This window comes from Vidua chalybeata, chromosome 2 (genome assembly GCF_026979565.1).
Source record: "Vidua chalybeata isolate OUT-0048 chromosome 2, bVidCha1 merged haplotype, whole genome shotgun sequence".
Taxonomy (NCBI): Eukaryota; Metazoa; Chordata; class Aves; order Passeriformes; family Viduidae; genus Vidua; species Vidua chalybeata.
The window spans coordinates 98,255,702-98,274,205 of record NC_071531.1 but is presented as its reverse complement, the minus strand read 5'-3'; the positions used below and the strand labels follow the sequence as shown (position 1 = coordinate 98,274,205).

Here is an 18,504-nt window from a genome sequence, read left to right as displayed (position 1 = left end):
GTGCTCTAACCAGAGGCCTCACAAAAGGAAAAGAAGTGAGTTGCAGTTGGAAAAATGCTAGCCCAAGAGGCCTTCTCAGCTGTCAAACTCAAGTCTGTAGCTACTGCCATTGTGTCCTGAAAGCATTCTCCTCTCCTCTCCTCTCCTCTCCTCTCCTCTCCTCTCCTCTCCTCTCCTCTCCTCTCCTCTCCTCTCCTCTCCTCTCCTCTCCTCAGATTCTCCCTTCTCATATAAGGAAGTAAATGCAAATATCACAAAGGTCTGCAGTGTATGCAGAAGGTTTTCTTATACTTTCGTAGCAAACTTCATGTATTTCTTTCCTGACACAGCAACTCTTGGTACAGAAATCTTGAATAACCATAATTGTGCCATTCATCAGTCCTTTTTTCAAATGCCATTTGATCTCTGTTGGAAAGGAACCTACAGTAGTTTTTATTTGGTATCTTGGCATGTTCCTATCTCATAATGCAGTGCTTCCATTGTGCTTCAAAAGTAATGAGTCTTCAGAAAAGCGGTAAGGATTAATTAATTGGGAATTCCCCAGGTGTGTCACCCTCTTTCTGTAAGTGGGTCTGCATGTAACTCTGTCTTTTAAAGGCACCCTGAAATGTCAGTGTTTAGATTGTACAGAGCTGATGGAATGTTGAGTGCCTGGCTGATTACAGAGATGGTAGATTGGACTGTGCAGACAAATGGTGCAGTATGTACCAAAGAAAATAATAGTCCAATAGTCTAACTTCAAAAGAATAAACCACAAAATGTACTTTTGTGTGGTTCTATGGCTGAGTAGAAGAACTTTAGTAAGAGCTCTGGGCTAGTTGGTGAGTTGGAGGCAATTGCTGTGAAATACTGTGGGAGCCTGGAGAGTCTGTACAACCCAAAAGCTTGATCATAGCAACAGTTTTTGGTTATATATGTATAGACTGGATAAACTTAATGTTAAGCCTCATTAGGCCATCATGCACAGGCTGTGTATTTAGATATCATTGAGCACTAATTTTTGAGCAAACAAGATAGGGAATCCAGAAGGAGAAAGATAGCCCTTGATTTAGTCTAGATCAACATACAACAAATGACTGGAAGAACCATTCAGTAGTGAGATATCATACTCAAGTTTGTCGTACTTGTAGGAGAAAAAAAAGATTAAAATATTTTTTTTTTAAATTCCAGTCTTGTTTAAAAAAAGAATTGTATAGTAATAAAGACACAGTTTAAATAAATATTAAAAATACACGGGGGCTTTGTTTTCTAGTTCTAACATGATTAAATAAGACTTTTCCAACACAATCCAGCAGTAATAGAAGCTACAAGAAATAAATACCATTTTTTAAAAAATAAAATCCAAGCAAGCAAAGCAGAAAAGAGCACAATTCTGGCAAGTGTAGACCTAGTATGAGGCAGAACAAAAAGATTTTGAAATGCAATAGACTAAAATTCTAAAAGCCAAACCCCATCTTTTTCCAGTGTAAATTTTGCTAGAAGAGAGGTGATATTAAAAGATAGTTGTGGTTAAGGAGAAAGACAAAGCCATTACAGAAAGAAATTGAACTCATTGCACTGGCAAGGTTTATGACAGGATAAGAGTTGTTTTTATAGGGAATAGTTAGATTTGATATCTCAATAAAAGGTTTTTTATCAAATTGATTGAATATACATTAATAAATTGCCCAATAAATGCTGTTCATTCAGTAGTCCTAGAAAAATTCAGAAATTAAATTGGTGAGCAAACCATGAACTGTGTTGTGTAATCTGGTACTTAAATTAGCCTTGATAATAGAGGAATGGAAAGTAACAAATGTGACCCTAGTTTTAAAAAGGGTCTTAAGGATGGTCATGGACTAATGGAAAAAAAATCAGGCTACCATGACAGACAAAATGCCAGTGATTGTGATAAAGCATACTGTTTATAGGAACATGGATAGGTATAATAGAAACTATCATGGCTTTTGTACAAATAGTTTTGTTTGGAGCTTTGCTAATTATTTGAAAGAGTCATTTCCAGATGCACAGGAAAAAGTGAGCCAAAAGTTTTTAAAATTTTCTGTAACTGAAGACTGTTAACAAAATGAAGTAAGGAGTCAAAATTCTTTGTGGATTAGTAAAAGGTTAGAAGATAAGGGACAGTATAGAGGCCAGTGGGCAGTTTTACACTGCCCTCTCACAGAGGTTTGTACTGGCACCTTTGCTGGTCCACCTGTTCCTAAACAGTCTGGAAAAGTGCAATTGTAAATATTGCAGATGATAAAAGGAAAATATTCACAGCTGGAGGCAGACCTAATGTTGACCCTGAAGAGCTGCAGAAGGATCTCACAGCAGGACCTGTGGTGATCCAGGAGCTGTGGCTGTCACAGTGGTCAGATATCACTGACCCCTCTGTTCAGCTGAATCCATCATCAGAGAGAGGCAGTGGCTGTTGGATAACAGCAGCCATCAGCCCATAAACCATGAGCCCAGCAGGCTGTGACCAGTCGTGCCACTCAGGAAGGAAGGGACTTCTAGCTGTTCTTTTTAACAGCAGGGGCTGTAAAATGAAGAGAAGATTCTTTCTCCCTGTTTTCTCAGAGTTTCATAACCCAAATGAGCTTAAAGTACTTGTTTTGAACTTGGAGTTCCTGCGTGCTACAGGGTTGGAATATCATTGTTAAAGTGATAGGTAAGGTCTTGCTGCTGTGAGAAGCCAGGGCTCTCAAGCCACCTTACTGGTGTTTGGATGGATATTTAGCAGCTTCTGTTAATTTCTTAAAATAATTCTGGATCTGTAAATAAGTTTGTTGTCCTCATTGATGGATGATAGATTTTTAAATATGAATCAAGTATATACTGTTCTCATTTTCTTAAATTTGTAGATTTTTTTTTTTCCCTTTTTCTAGCAGTAGCAATATTATGGATGTGCAGATCAGTTTTACTTCTACTGTTCACAAACCTGTGGGCAATGGCAAATGCCAGTTTGCTGCTACTGCAGAAGCTCAGAGCAGTCACAAGCCCTAAAATTACACCCAGGGGAAATCAGATAAAGAAGCAGAAATATTTCATGCAGCAACCAGAAGGTCTGGAGCGAGGGATGGAGTAGAAGACATCATTGTACCTTTGCAACAGCTGGAATGGTTTCCAAGCTGTTGTCTGCAAATTCCTAGTGGACTCCAAGGCTATGGTGAATTGAACATCTGTTTGGCTAAACCATAACTGTGCTTTAAATAGTGTTTCCAATTAAAAGTTTGATCAGATGGGTGTGTGGTGGCTTTTGAAAATTGCTGAGGGCTGATAATGATCTGTTGCTCAAAACAAAGTGGGAACCAATGTTCTGGAGTGTATGAAAAAATAGAGAGCACTCCCTACCTTCTCATTTTAGGTACGTTGCGTGTCTCTCCACAAGAAGCAACAGCAACAGGTGCCCAGAAAGGAGCCAGGAAAAGTACTCTGGCAGCATTAACCCTTCTGTCCCCATCATGTCTTCCCCAGTAACAGATGTATGGGGTTATGAATCATCATATTGTCTTTGAGTATCCCTGAAATTCTTCACTAGTCCTACTTTTCATATATATTCCCAACTAGCAGATTTCGTTTTCTGGTAAGTAAGTATGATTTTTCAAGTCTTGGGTCTTCATTTGACAAAAATAAACTTGTCAACTCCTCTACACTACACTATACATCCTTCTTTGAATTAAAGCCTGATTTCTCATTGCCAGAAAAACAGATTTTAGAATTTTCCATTCTGTCATTATTAACGGGCATAAACTTTCCTTACAAGTATTAGCATGTCTTATTACCTATTTGTTACTTCTTCAAAATCACAGTTGTATTTGACCAACTTCTTTTATTTCCCTGAATGATAATTTTACATTGTAAAAAGCTTCTTTGTCTCATATCATGTCTCTTATTACTTTTTTCTTACTACTGAAATTTTTCCAGCATCATAAAATATATTATCAGTGCTTTTAGTTGCCCTTGACATAGTTTACTTCCCATTTTCCCGAGTACCATACAAGCACATCCATAAGTAATTTGCAAAGATGTTAGCTTTTCCAACAATCTCCTGTGCATATTTTTGTTAGGAATTGTGGTGGTGTCAAGTTTGAGGTACACTAAACAATAAGCTGTATTCAAGTGGTATAAATTTGTTTATCTTAAAAAAATATTGTCTGATCTAAAATCACTGTAATGTATTGTATGAAATTTAAACAAAATGCTAGAAACAAATACTGACAATAGTTTTCTTAAAAGGATAAAGCAAGTTGACAGGTGCTCTGTTTAATCTTTTTATGTTCTATTTTTCTTACTCATGTCTTTTGATACAAATCTGGAAATAAGGGGGGTTGTGCTTGTTTTTATATTATCTTGCTAAATACCTGTTGCTAGCTTACATGATTCTGATGTTGTCTTTGCTCAGGCTTGAGCTACAAGCTGAATATGAGATTGAGGGGAATCTTTGCCTTGTATCAGAAAGCAACTTGTGAAGAAGGAGAGAGTGACTTCTGCTGTACTGTGGGGAAAGGTGGTTTCCTGAGTTTACCTGTGAGTGACAGGAGAGAGGGATTTATGAGTCCAGGCCAGGCATATGGGTATAGAAGCAGTGACGGGGTGTATTGTTAGGTCTGAGGATAAGTGCATAAGAATGAAGAATACGGAATAGGTATCAGAGAAGGGGTTTCAGTAAGAGTTGGAAAGATCACAGTTGGATAAATACACTGAGGTCAGTTGAAAGTCACTTTACTAGAGAACATGGCTACAGATCTCTATCTGAGTCTAGCTCATGCCACACTTTTCCTAGCTACACCCTTACCTGTCTTCTGGAACCTCAGCTTCTTCTCCAGTTTCTGCACATGACCTTTATAAGTGGAAAACCTACTTCCCTGCTTACTCCAGGAGCAATTACATGCAAAGGTACAAATGGTCCTATAAATCTTTTACATCTAAAGCTTGTCTTGTGTCCCATTATACTTTCTTCAGCCTCCTATCTGTGGAGTTCTGCACTGCAGATGCAGATGGACAAATGAATCACAGAATAGAATAATTTAGATTAGAAAAGGCCCTTAAGATTGTCAAATTAACTATAAACCTAACAGTAAAATTCCACCACTAAATTGTGTCCCTAAGTGCTGTGTCCACATGTCTTTTAAATGCCCTGGACAACCTGCTCTAGTGCTTAACAACCCTCTCAGTGAAGAAATGTTTCCTAATATCCAATCTAAACCTCCTCTGGAACAACTTGAGGCCATTTCCACTTATCCTGTTACTGGTTACTACCTGGGAGAAGAGACTGACCCCCACCTGGCTCCACCACCCCTTTCAGGCAGTTGTAGAGAATGATACGGTCCCCCCTGAGCCTCCTTTTCTCCAGGCTGAACAACTTCAGCTCCCTCAGCTGCTTCTTACAGGACTTGAGATCCAGACCCTTCCCCAGCTCCACTGCCCTTCTCTGATGCCCCAGCTCCATGTCCTTGTAGCGAGGAGCCCCAGACTGAACACAGTACTGGCAGCATGGCCTCACCAGTGAATACAAAATGATTCAAATGAGATGCTGTGGAAAGCTGGCTGCACAATGGTAATGCTTCTCCTTTACAATGTACAGTTGGCATCTTCTCCAAGTGGGACATGTCCCATCATTTGAAATCTGCTGAGTGTAGATGAATTCATTTATTCCTTTTTCCCTTTCCTATGTAACTCATAAGAACGTGATGGATTTTTCCACATGATGAGTTATGACTTTTAGATAATGTTTGTCTTACTAAACAGAAGGAAAAAAGTCTTGGATTTCTAAAGCATGGTCTTTTTGATTTCTAAAGCATGGTCTTTTTCTGTGATCTATGATCTTCCTAACAATAAATTAATCCAGTGGATTATTACACCTACTGGTGTTAAATTGAAGCTTATAGACAGAGGGATTGCTTTTCATAATTATTATTTTGCTGATCCCCAAAAAGTTGTTTGTGAAGACTAAAGAGTCTGCAGAAAGACTGAAAGCAATGTCATAGGGCATCCCCTTAAATGAATTTTTTTTTAAAATGCAGTAGTTTGTTTTGTTGTTTGTTTGTTTTTGGCACTGATCTTTTCATAAGTCTTCAGCTTTAATTTAACAGTTTTCCTTCTCAACATTGATTATGATTGCACACTTATGTCTATGACTAAACTTAGCTAACAAGATAGATGATTTCTGCTCAAGTTTAGAACTCAGTAATTAATAATCCTGTCAGCACATGACTATACAAATAGATTATGTACCAAGATCAATAATAGTAAAATAAAGCATACTTTTGGGGTGGGGGGTGTTGGGTTGGTTTAGTGCTTTTTCTAAGAGGGTACGTTATTTTAAAAGGAAACTATTTTTGTGTTTTCTCTTGGTCAGATTTCTATATTGGATATAGAGATAATTCTTTTAGTTAGTCAACATTGGTCCCTAAAAATTTGCTTTACTTTTATTGTTTGTCATATGTCATTTTATCTTTAAAGACTGCCGGAGTTCATGATTCCTGAGAAGTAACACCTTGAAGTTCTGGCACTATCTTCTACAAAGTAACTTACACTGAGCTGGCTTCCTGTTACTGTGTCAATGAAACATCAAATGTTGATACTATGTGTGAAACAACATTTGATATTATGGCTATTAAGCTACTTGAAAAAATTATATACAAATGGATTTTATGTATACAAGACCTGGCATTTAAAAATGTATGTCATGGATGCAGGTAATAAATGTTTATTAATCGTTACAGGACAGAAAATACTTATATTTATGTACAAGATGTTAGTCTTAGCTCTTGCTATTTTTATCTCCTAAATATCTTATAATAAGATGGTTATAAATATTTAAAGTTATGAATCTTTTAATTTGTTGAAGCACAGTGTGCATCATTTAGAATGGCACTAAAGGAGAGAAGTGGACATGCCCTTCTCATAACAGCTAAACATGAAAAGAAGGTATCAGAGATAATGGTATCATTCAAATTTATAGAAATTGTTCTGTTTTGCTGTATAAGCATAGCTCTTTACAGAATGATGATCTCATCCTAAGGTTGCAGTTATCTAAATAGATTCATTGCTGAACTTTATTCTAGTGTTTTTATATCTTTGCTGGAAGTAAGAGAACACTAACACTTAAAATTTAAGTTATTGATCTTCAGCCATGCTACAACTTTCAGGACTTGGTATTTAACCCCAGGATTGGATCCATAGCTCTTTTAAATTCTGGAATTCGAGAAACTGTGCAGGTGAGTAGGAAAAAGCATAGAAAGAAACTGAAATGGGGAGAAGGAAATTATTCTCTTTTACAGAAGAAAAGATGAAAAAAAACTTAATGAGCATAGGAGAAATAATAGGGTGAAAGAGAGGAGTCAGGTGAGTGTTTCCAGTAATATTTTTTGTATAGTGCTCAGATATGTTATGCTTTATGCTTACATGGAAAACAGAATGAGACTTCAGCTTTCTAACTGCTGTTCTGAGCTGTACTTTACTCTCTGTACATTTTTATTTTAGCACAGTGACTTCTAAGGAAGGATTTAAATTGACTTTCAGGGCCAACCTGAATCACAAAATTCATTATCCTGCTGAAATGATGACTACCCCAATGTTTGTCTTCCCAAGTTAGTCTTAAAACCCTAGACATGAAAAAAATCAAAACCATTTTTAAAATATATGTTTCTGTTAATTCTAGTCACTAGCATTAGGCACAAGCAGGCAGGCAGTAACAGTAAAGACTGTCAGAATTTCTATGTGAAACCTAATTGTAATAGTACTGAAATTGAAAATAAAACCTGCTAATTAGCTGTTACTCAGCAGGATTAGGCAAAGTCAATCAATTCATAACCAAATGTAGCTGTAGAACAATGATTACTTACATTGGCACTCATTACAGGTTAGACATCAGTGTGGATTTCATCCATAAGCTGTAATAAAATAAAATAAGTTAGGAAACTGAAAAAAAAGTTTCATTCAGTAATTTTTTTCATGGATGTGCTTAGTTTCTGCATGATTCCCATAAGTATATATAGTATTATAGCAAGAGTATATTTTTAGGGAAATCCTATACTTTTTAAACTAATCAATTAACAAATATTCATACAGTGACTATAACTGGTCTTCATGAATTACCATGCAAAAGACCCATTTAACTACAGAGATAAGGATCTCCCATTTTTGTACATTCACGCAGTGGTGCGCATAAAACATTTTAACTGTTCACCTGAGCAACACTTCAGTGTAGCTGAGCCCTGAGCTGATGGATGGCAGAATAACATCCCCTCTAAAAGAGGACAGAGAGTGAAAATGGGTGGGGCAGGGAGAGATCTTATGGTGCCAGTTCACAATTAATTTTGGAATGGTAACATCTACTTTTTGGAATGTAGTGTATTAATTTCTGCTGATAGAGATAGGTCAGCATAAGAACTATGCTATAAATTACTGTGTGATAGGGTTCCCATTCCTATGCCATGTCTATGTCACTGGGCAGCAGTTTTTAAGGGTACCCAGTAAAGATATGAATACAGAAAAATTAACATAACTGTACTCTTCATTCTAAAAAGAAAATGAAATTAAATGCAGATAAAATTTTTAGAAGTCCTAAATAAGAGACTTTTTGGTCTATTTTATGGTTAAGCCCTTGCCGTTATGCTGTTTTGCATTGATGTTACACTATTTAATGTTGCATGATTTTAGAGTGGTTTAGATCATGTAAATCCCATTTCAAGTATATTTAGATTTTAAAGATGTCTTTTTAATTGCATTGTAATTGGCAACTCTGTGTTGTCCTCATGTAATAGGCAGTATCAAGATGACTGTATTCTGAAATAGTTAATAGTGGAAGACCACTCCAATCCCAGCCCTTTGTCTCTCAGACTTTCTGTATTGACAAGGAAGTACCAACAGTGAGCTGTCCATTTGGTGTCTTCCAGCCCCCAGATCACTGCCCAGGAGGAAAGCTCACTTTCCCATTCCCTTCTCTGATTATTTATGTTTTGGTACTGCTGCTCTGTAAGCACACAGTCTTGGCTTTGCATCTGGGCTGGCAAGTGGTGAAGGTGGTATGAAGAGATTATTTCCACAAACCAGTTCCACACTGAAGTTTCCTGCACAGACTGCGCTGTATACCAACTTTAAAACCAGCCCTTCCCCATGACTCTTTTATTTAATTATAGTTAGTTTAAAATAACCATTATGTGTCCATGACCATGACATTGGACTTCAGCACTTTTTCAAAGCAGTATTTACTGTATTTAGTAACAAGTTACTGTAATATCAGCTGTGCCATTTTAAGAATCAGTTAAATGTGATCTTTAATTAATTGTGTCTTAAAGTTTGGACTAGAGAATTCCAGTGATATTAAGCTTAAATTTATATTTGCAGCAGATGAACTTAAAGCCCAGTAATATATAATTAGTTCTAACAGAAAAGCAAACTTTCTTTTATTTGGGTCAAACTTCATTTTTGTGCTCAGTGTAGTGCACACAAGTACTGTTCAGTAGTAAAAAATATTATGCAGCACAAACCTATTACATGTTCTGTGCAGATGAAAGTCATTAGTAAATTTTCCTTGTTCAGATTAAAGGAAGTTGAAAATACGCTGAATCACTTATTATTTTAATCCAGATGTTGTTATCCATAAATATTAATCTTGAAGATAAAATGCTAGTTTAATAAATACTAGTGAACTTCACAAAATTAATTACATTTTAAATATGTGATTCAGAGTCTAATATTCAAATCTTAGGATGGGATGAATCGCCCTCTGGAGGTGCCCATTTTAGTTTGCTGACTTCACAGGAATCCTGCTCTTAAGTGACTAGTTCAAACTAAAAGTTAAGTGACTGGCCTATCACCTTCATTGAGAAATAACTGAGCATTTCATACCACAGTAGATCTTGTCATTAGACCTCTCTAAGAATGGCTGCCTTATTCCTCACCTTTTCTGTCAGTGTTCTTGTACTGTTTCTAATATGAATAAACACGAGTGTTACTGCTGCTATTTCCTGCATATTGTTTTTTCCTGTCCTTTTCAATCTTGTTATATTTCCCCATTTCTTTTTCTTTTTTTGTTCCTGACTCTCTACAGCTGCCATCTTTTCTGAAGCTTTTCACTTGCTACCTCTCTGACAATCCTACTTTCCATGTTGAAAGTATTATCCTAACTTCGGATGTGGAAGATTGCTGGCCCTTTCTTTGATGCTGATACCAGTATTTTCTTGACTGATAGTATTGTAATGAAGACATAGAAAAACAAGACTATGGTACTCATGAATTTTTTTATGGTTTGCGTAGTCAAAAAATATTGTTCTTCTGCCTTCATATAAAATGTGTAGGTTTCCCAATGTAACTGTAACTTAAAGATGTTTGTAGAAATGTAAAATTAAATGTGAATAGTATAAAATCCGTATTAAAGACATAAAAGTTTAATAAAACACAGCATTAGTCTTTATTTTAACAACTGAGTCCTACATGGCTCATTTGCAAAATGTGGGGTAGACTTGCAAAGTTGTATACTGGTAAAGTCTGACTTACTAAAAAATGAAATTTCTTTTTCTGTTCAGTAATTATTAAAAGGTCCACTTATTTTCTTTCTCCCTCTGGTAATATTTTCTTGTTATGCCTGTTAAAGATCTCTCCTTCTTTTGAGTTCTGTCTTCTCCCCTTTTTTGTTCCTTTTGTTAACCTAAGTTTGTGGTTCTTTTCTACCCTGGTCTCTCCTAACTCATTTGGTCCAATACTGATTCCTTTTTTCTCATGTTTGCATCCATTTGCCTAGAATATTGCCTTGAGCATGATCATACATACCCAAGAATATATTTACTTCTAAATGCTGGATGGATCTGCTATTTTAGGACTTCCAGTAAAGCAGAGAAAAAACTTAACAATTCATAACACCGTTTTAGGGTTTTTTATCATACATATGCCTTTAGAGGATCAAAGGACCTTGCTTCCTACATCATTGGAATAGTAACTAGAGACAGAGATAAAAATTCCTGTAAAAATAAAGACTTATGGTACTTGTTCAATATAGGAATGCTAACTTAAAAAGAGCATGAATGAAACCATGCTGTGTTCATAAATGGTATGGCAAATGTTTTCAGTTTTGCTTACATATAAAGAAAAATGCTATTGGAAAGAGTGCCTTGTACTGATAGCAATATAAGGAGATATAATTTTTTGAAAAAGACAACTAAAAGGTATATATGCATAAAATCAGGAGAATTTTTGAAAATCATTCTCTGCTGTAGCAGAAATATTGAATAATAGTTAATGTTTTTTATGGGATAGATACCTACATATTTTATTAGGTTTATATGTTCTTTAGATAATCTAAATTATTTGGATTGCAGTAAAATGAATGCCATGATAAAACATAACAGTGATGTTCAGAATTTTACTTTATATGTGTAAAATATTATTCTGTAGCCTCTTCTGATACCGACAATAATAGGCAAAAATAATGGTGCTAATAACAGCAATACACTAGAAAATTATTGGAGGTGTGAATGAGTCATTTATGGTGCCTAAAAGTTTTTAACTAGTGTAGTTACCTGCAGGACTTTGCATAATTTGGAGCCCATTAACAAAACACCTTTGCCAGATGTGTGTACTGAGCATGACGATGACATTAGAGACAATGATTAGAAAGCAAAGGAAATTCAGAATCTCTAAAATGATTACACCAATGAGGAGTTTATGTTGAACAGTAGAAGCAGTAAGTTTTTGCCAAAATTACGTTGCATTGGCTGCAACTAAATTTATAAAGAAAAACTATATGAAAATTATCCACAGAAAACAAAAGAATATTAATCCCATGTAAAACCTGATGGGGCTTTCTGCAGTATACCCTCAAATGATGCAAATTGACAGCATACATTTAAGTCATTACTGGTTGCTGAAGATTTGTCCTTTCTATTAACAATATAAGGCAATACAGATCCTGAAATAATCTATGACTTAATACTCGTATTCATTTTACAGTAGAGTTGCTATGGACTAAGGCCTTGCTCATCATGAAAAACAATACAATTCTAACAATGGCATATTATTGTTAGAAGGAAGTACATCAAACTGACTTAGCACAGTTTTAGAAAACTAGTTTTGAGAGTACTGTATTGGTGTAGCTTAAGTCACAAAATTATTGCTTTTTTTGATAATACTACTAATCTAAAATTCAGACTTGTAGGTTGATGATAATACTATTTCTACACTCAACTTCTCAACTTTGTGTATTTTTGATTTGAGATTTTTGAGTGATGAACTCTCGCTTTAAAAAATCAGTTAAAATGTCTTTATTTTTAAATCTATTAGGAACAGTAAGGAAAGCAAAACTGAAAATACTAACAAAACAGAAAAGATACTTCAGCAAATGAGTAAGTGTAACCATAGAGAAACATTTGCCAGAGGAGAATAAATTTGAGTGAATTGCTACATTAAGATGTGAAAACATAATCTATAAAGTCCTGCAGGAAATAATAATGAAAAAATAGGTCTTTCTGTTCATAAATACAGCTTAGGTACAGGTGGTCTTGAGAGATGCAATGCCACTACAAATTCCAAGAATTGTTCTTTGATTGCATTAGAAACAGGCCTGGCTAAGACATAAATAGAATATAATAGCTACTATCTGTAGCTATATAAGGAATAAAAAGTGAGGGAAACCATTTATAAAGTAATCACCCTGCTTGCAGATTCTGCAGATCACATGGCTGGCAGACGCAGAAATAATTTCACAAATGAAAATGGAAGAAGTAAAATCCATGAAGATTGTGTTGAAGGTTTGATTTGTTTGATTTTCTCTAGGCCTATGAGGGTCTCCATGATTATTATATATATATATATATATATATATATATATATATATATATATATATATATACAGATGTATTATATTAATGGTATACATACATATATTGCTATATATATGGAAATATATGAAAAGCTGTAAAAGAGGAATTTGAGTTATGTGCAAGAGGTGCTCCAAAATAGGTTACAGGATTTTTGTATGCTATTTAAACAACTGGAAGAAGTAATGAGAGTTAATTCAGTACTGGATCTGATAGTGATCAGGAGAAAAGGAGATACTAGATCTAATATGAAGACCTTATGACTGTACAATACTTCTGCTTTAATTAAAAGACCAGAAAAAGTGTAAACATACTGTGAAAATCACTGACAGAAAGACTGACAGAATGATTTTGAAGAGTAATAGCAAAAAGCTGGTTCAGAGTAATATTGCAATAGAATAAGAGAGATTCCACTGTAAAAAAATGTTTAGTGAAGTATAAAGTTGGAGAAAAGGAAACGGAACTGGAAAGGGGAACTTTAAATTTGCCATCATGCAAAGAAAGAACAGAACGAGAGCTCAGACCGTGTGATGCTATCTAAGAAAGCTTAATTATCCACTTAATTAGTATAATTTTGCTAATATATTCTAAAAGTATGTGAAAATCTTAAAAGAATACAAGAAAGCAGATTTTTTTCAAGTTTCTTGAGCAGTTAATTTTTTATTTTTCCCCCATAGAATAATACTGAATAAAAGGAAGTCTTAAGACCACTGTCTATGAATCAGATCATTTATTTGAAAAGATAGTTGAAGAAACAGTGAACAATAATGGTAATTGAGAATACAGAAAAGTTTCTGAAAATATGAAGGGTTCCAGATTCTGTGCCTTTGTTCTGCTCACTGGAGGTAGCATAAGGTAGCCAAGATCCATTCCTACTCACAGGCTGAGAATTTGCCTGCTCTGGGGAAGTCACAGTCAGCCTAACGCTGGTCTGTCCTTCACCCAACAGCTCAGTCCTCTGTGCAGGTTTGTGACTGGCATCAAATGAAGGTATCTCTCTACCAGTTTTTGGCTGCATTTAATTTCTTAGGTCACATAGAAAAGAAAATGCACCACAGCCCAGTCAAGAGCCAGTAGCAAACTACAGATCACTTTTGTCTGGCTAACCCACCTGCTCTCCTGAGCCAGGGTAGCCTCATTTGTGCGGCCCATTAGAAGATTCCCTAACCCATGCTATTCCTCAAATCTTGCAGTATTTTACCTGAGTGCTTGTTGACCTCGGCCAAAAGCATACCAAAGGGCAGGCAAACAGTTAAAGGGTGTGGATTATCACATGGTTGAGCTCAAGTATGTGCCTGAGCTCTCTGCAGCTCAGTAAGACAGATGTAACCTTGGGAACTACATCCAGTTGGCAGTAATTACAATTGTACTAGTTTGCTCTAAATCAAAAATGCAATGGCATGAAAACCAGTAATCTTACAGTCTAACTATTTCTTGACCAGAAATTTCAATTAATGTATTACATTTGGATATAATATGTGACAACTAAAAGGAAAATAGAAAATCTGAAAAATCTGAAAAAATTGGCAATTTAAGAAAGTCAGAGGACAATAGAAGGGAAAACAGTACTTATCTGATGTGGAAGTATTTTAACATGGAAACTTGAAAGCCTGTTAGCTGACTGAATATTCTTTTCAAGATAAGCAAGGTTACAATAAAGAACTCGGCATAGGACCATTTGGGTAAATAGATTTCGTTCACTAACAAAATGCAGTTTGGGTCCCGTCTACCTTGTAGGACAAAAGCCTGAAATATGCTTCTGATATTTTATTCTGAGACTTTTGAGAAGGAGCTGATGCTGAAGTGGGCACGCTTCAATATAAAATAGTCACCTCATCATGCACAGGATGGGATAAGGGTTCTACTGAATATTTATACAGTTTTCAAAAAAAACCCAATATGCAGAATGAGTGCAATCTCTGTTTTACTTGGACAGGTGCTCAGTATGTGATATAATTACCATTAGGTTCCAGGTCACCTTTTGACCTGTGAGGTCACCAGTTATTTCCATAGTAATTTCAAATTTTACAGGTTGTAGAAAACTATGTGCAGGAAAAACTGCACAAAAAGGGAAAATGAAATTACTTTCATGGACTGCTTTGTGACCTGGGATTAACTGCTTAAGTCTGAAGACAGAAAATAAAAAAGGAAAGGAAAATGTGGCACATCAGACAATGCTGGACCATGATCAATTAGCATTCAGTTGAGTATTGTCTTTTAAGTCACTTAGATGTAAAGAGAGGAAATAAACAGTTCAAATAAAAATAAATACATATTCTGAAAGCAGTCAGCTACTCTGGTGAGTGCTGAGGACATAAAATACATAAATGAAGGAAGTTGGGCAAAATTGTAGGATGCTACAGATCAAAGGAAAATAGCCAAGAGTTTGAGAAGTAAGATTAGGAGTAGGGATTTGGAAACAGTTCTTAATATGAAATTATTCTTAATGGAACACTAGTAAGAAAATAGACCATCATAGCAACAATTCAGCGTAAATTTGCCTGTAGATTTAGCATTTGGAGAAGCTGTTCTGCAGAAATGAAGGCAGCTTTTCTGGAGGAGCAAACTGGCTGATCTGGCTTTACCATATTGCCATGGACTGGATGTGCAACACAGTAGGGAACTGCATTACGAAAAATCCCTTTTGTAGTATGAATATACAAATCTGTACATTTGGCTTGCTTTACATCAGTAGGATTGTGATTTTGCCAATACTAGACACTACATTAAAAGAAGGAAGAGAATATCAATGAATAATATAAGAAACTGGAATTAGATGCACATAAATAGAGAATAACAAAGCAAATCTATTACACTTATTACATACCTAGATGCATATAAAGAAGTTTCTTTCTTATAATGACCTTATATTTTGGAAATGCAGGTGAATTATATAAAATTGCAATACTGTGATGCCCTTAAGTATAGTTTTAGAAAATTACATGAAACAGCCAAACAAAATATTTGAAGTTATCCACTTCTTTCTGGAGTATATTATATATGCTCAACCTAATGTCTGAACTGCCAGAACTGGTAGTTCCTGTTTTGAGGTAGAGTTGCTTCAAGACTTCTGCAAAAAGAGATTCTGAAAAATCTTACGGCAGATAGGAGGGAGCTGCTAGAAAAATCTTCATAGGCTGCTTCTCTGTTCGTTGTGATCACATTCCATGCCCATCACTCCAGCTTAAATAAACCTTGTTGAAGGTTTGCCTGTCAATGTTTCCTGAGGAAGTGGGGGGACATAGATTATAGGAGCTGCTGGAAGCTGAATTGAAGTATGGGAAGGAGGAGATAACTGCATTCAGAAGTTTGGCTGAAGGGTAGAGGCTTTTCTGGAGATTGAGATTGGGTGGCTCTGAGCAGGAGCATAGTGCTGTGAGGAGTCCTTCAGCCTATTTACTCATTTAGCCTGTTGAGAGCACACTTAGGGATATTTTTCCTATTGATAGATTAACTAGATTACAAAGAACAACTGCTACATTTCAGAAATTCATTATGAAAGTACTCTGTGAATAAACGATATGAATAATAAAAAGCCAAACCAAACTGTAGAAACCACTTCTGAGAAGAACTTTCATATGTGATTATGGCATAGTTGCATAGTCTGCGCAAGTGAAGTAGAGCAAAGAAATGGAAAATCTGGTCTAAATGTCATAAACTGCTCTGCAGTTTATGACTTCTTCTCCATCTCCCCTCGCCTCCCCCCTTACCCCAGCCACCTTCTTTTCAAGGAAATAAATTGAAGATTCCTGGAATAAACCTTCTGTGGTTAAAAAAAAGTAAAGAGACTGGGTTCTCTAACAGCAGGCATTTGGGAGTAAATGTGAATACAGATAATTGCTGCAGAATTGATCTGTTATTATCTTAAATCCTCTGTTTTACTTCTCTTGGTCTACAATATTTCTTCTTCATTCATGCAAAACTCATTGAAAATAATGCAAAATGTGACATATTTTTACCACAAACTAGTAATCATCAAACTTGTGTAATCATCAAAAAGAGATTCCTAGACTTCACCTACCAGCATCCTTCTAACTCTGTTTCAGCAGACATTACCTATTTTGAGACAATAGACAGAGATATGGGCTGAGAGTCAAATCTCCCTTCTATTATGCTTGATTCTCAAAGAACAACTGGATTTATGCCTGTCTGTCCATCCATCCATCTGTCTGCTTATTTATTAAGAATAATATAATTCTTGTTTCAGCTGTTAAATGTAAAACCAAGAAGATATAAAAAAAATCCCTAGTGTATCCAGTTTTTTGAAGTAAAGGAAAAAATAAGAAAAAGTTACTTAATTTGTATACAAAGAAAATTGTCATTATTGATTTCCAAAAAAAGTTACTGAAGAGATGTAGAGGTGTATTTTATTTCAAGGGTCTGTGGGGCCTACTGCTCTATAGTTCCATAAAATTGCAAGTAGTATGGATACTACCTAGTTTTACAGATGAAGCAAAATCAAAGAACGTGCAAAATTGCCAGAATAAAAATCAGTGAATAAAATTGTTTGATCTCTGTGTTAAAATAAAGTCTACAAAAGGAAAATTATTTCAGTTTTCAGCTGAAGGGGAATCCATAGGAGAACGCATGAGTGAAAATGTTTTTGGAAAGCAAGACTTATAAGGCATATTTCAAAAAAGTTGTAATTGTTTAGTCTAGAGAAGACTGGGGAAAATAGTAGGACATCTGAAGATTATTGTGAAGAAGATGGTCACCAATGGTCTTTTGTACCCAGCTGTAGAAGGACAAGAAAAAGAAAAATCTTAATTTACAGTCAAAAAGAACAGGCTACATATTTGGAAAGTCCTTTTATGTACAAGGACAGTTAAAGACTGGAATGAAGTTATCTGGTGATGCTGCAGCATCTTCCTCATTGACAATTTAGAACAGATTAGACAAAATGTTTCTGTCATAATAATGCTCTTACATCTATTTTCTTCCATAATTGTTGGCTTCACACAATAGATAGCCCAAAATATTAAGTTGTAACTTGAAAAATAAATTTGCAATGTGGAGATAAAATTGTATAGTCTGAACTCATGATCAATCATCATAAATGCAGCTTTCTTTTTTTTTCTAATAGATGTATTCTTGAATTTTGCACGCCTTTGTGTATTTTAATTTTCACTTATTTAATTTTAAAGTTTATTTATATATAATTTCTATTTACAGATCCTCAGTAAGGATAAAGCATGTTACCTGTTCATGCAAGCAGTGCTATTATTCTGCTTACACTCCTTGGTTTTCTGGTCAGGAAGCTAATTTCAGCATTGCCAATGCCCTTTTTTATTGAATTCTAATTCTCTCTAGCACATGCTCTTCAGGTATGTATAGCTTTGTATGTATTACAGGGAAATAATCTGAATTTAAAATACATGTAGTTTCTCTTAAGTCACATATAGATAACTAGGGTTTGCTACTTGACAGAATATCTGGAAAAGTCTGATTCCTAAACAAAACCAGAACTTTGATGGTGAATTTTACTTTCTGTGGTTAACAGGCTATTTTTACAGTGACAAATAATGTCTGTTAGTAATAAAAATGAAACCTAGTATCTATGCTGTGATAATGGAACCGTAAAGTGAAATTAGTTAGTGATATTAGAAAGAATCATTTGTATTTCTGCTCCAAACCTCAAGTTATTTTATTTTCCTGTACTCAAAAACAATATTAAAGAAAATGTATGGTTCATGTTACCAAC

General features: G+C 35.3%; 2 long non-coding RNA genes across 14 annotated transcripts in view; one reads left to right on the top strand and one right to left on the bottom strand.

The window, feature by feature from the left end:
- The window catches only part of LOC128783539 (uncharacterized), an 85,529-nt gene that overhangs the window by 14,434 nt on the left and 52,591 nt on the right, over positions 1 to 18,504 (top strand). For 7 of the 11 annotated variants that reach the window (XR_008429202.1, XR_008429201.1, XR_008429194.1 and 4 more), the window contains 3 exons: positions 6,448 to 7,205; positions 12,648 to 12,734; positions 17,976 to 18,127. This is a non-coding gene — a long non-coding RNA (uncharacterized LOC128783539). Of the gene's footprint in view, positions 1 to 6,447; positions 7,206 to 12,647; positions 12,735 to 14,834; positions 14,967 to 17,975; positions 18,128 to 18,504 lie in introns of those variants that run through there. The other 4 variants (XR_008429199.1, XR_008429196.1, XR_008429200.1 and 1 more) reach the window with 4 other exon arrangements.
- LOC128783540 (uncharacterized) overlaps positions 1 to 18,504 on the bottom strand; it is a 78,734-nt gene that overhangs the window by 42,943 nt on the left and 17,287 nt on the right. For all 3 annotated transcript variants that reach the window (XR_008429204.1, XR_008429205.1, XR_008429206.1), the window contains exon 2: positions 7,833 to 7,880. This is a non-coding gene — a long non-coding RNA (uncharacterized LOC128783540). The remainder of the gene's footprint in view (positions 1 to 7,832; positions 7,881 to 18,504) is intronic.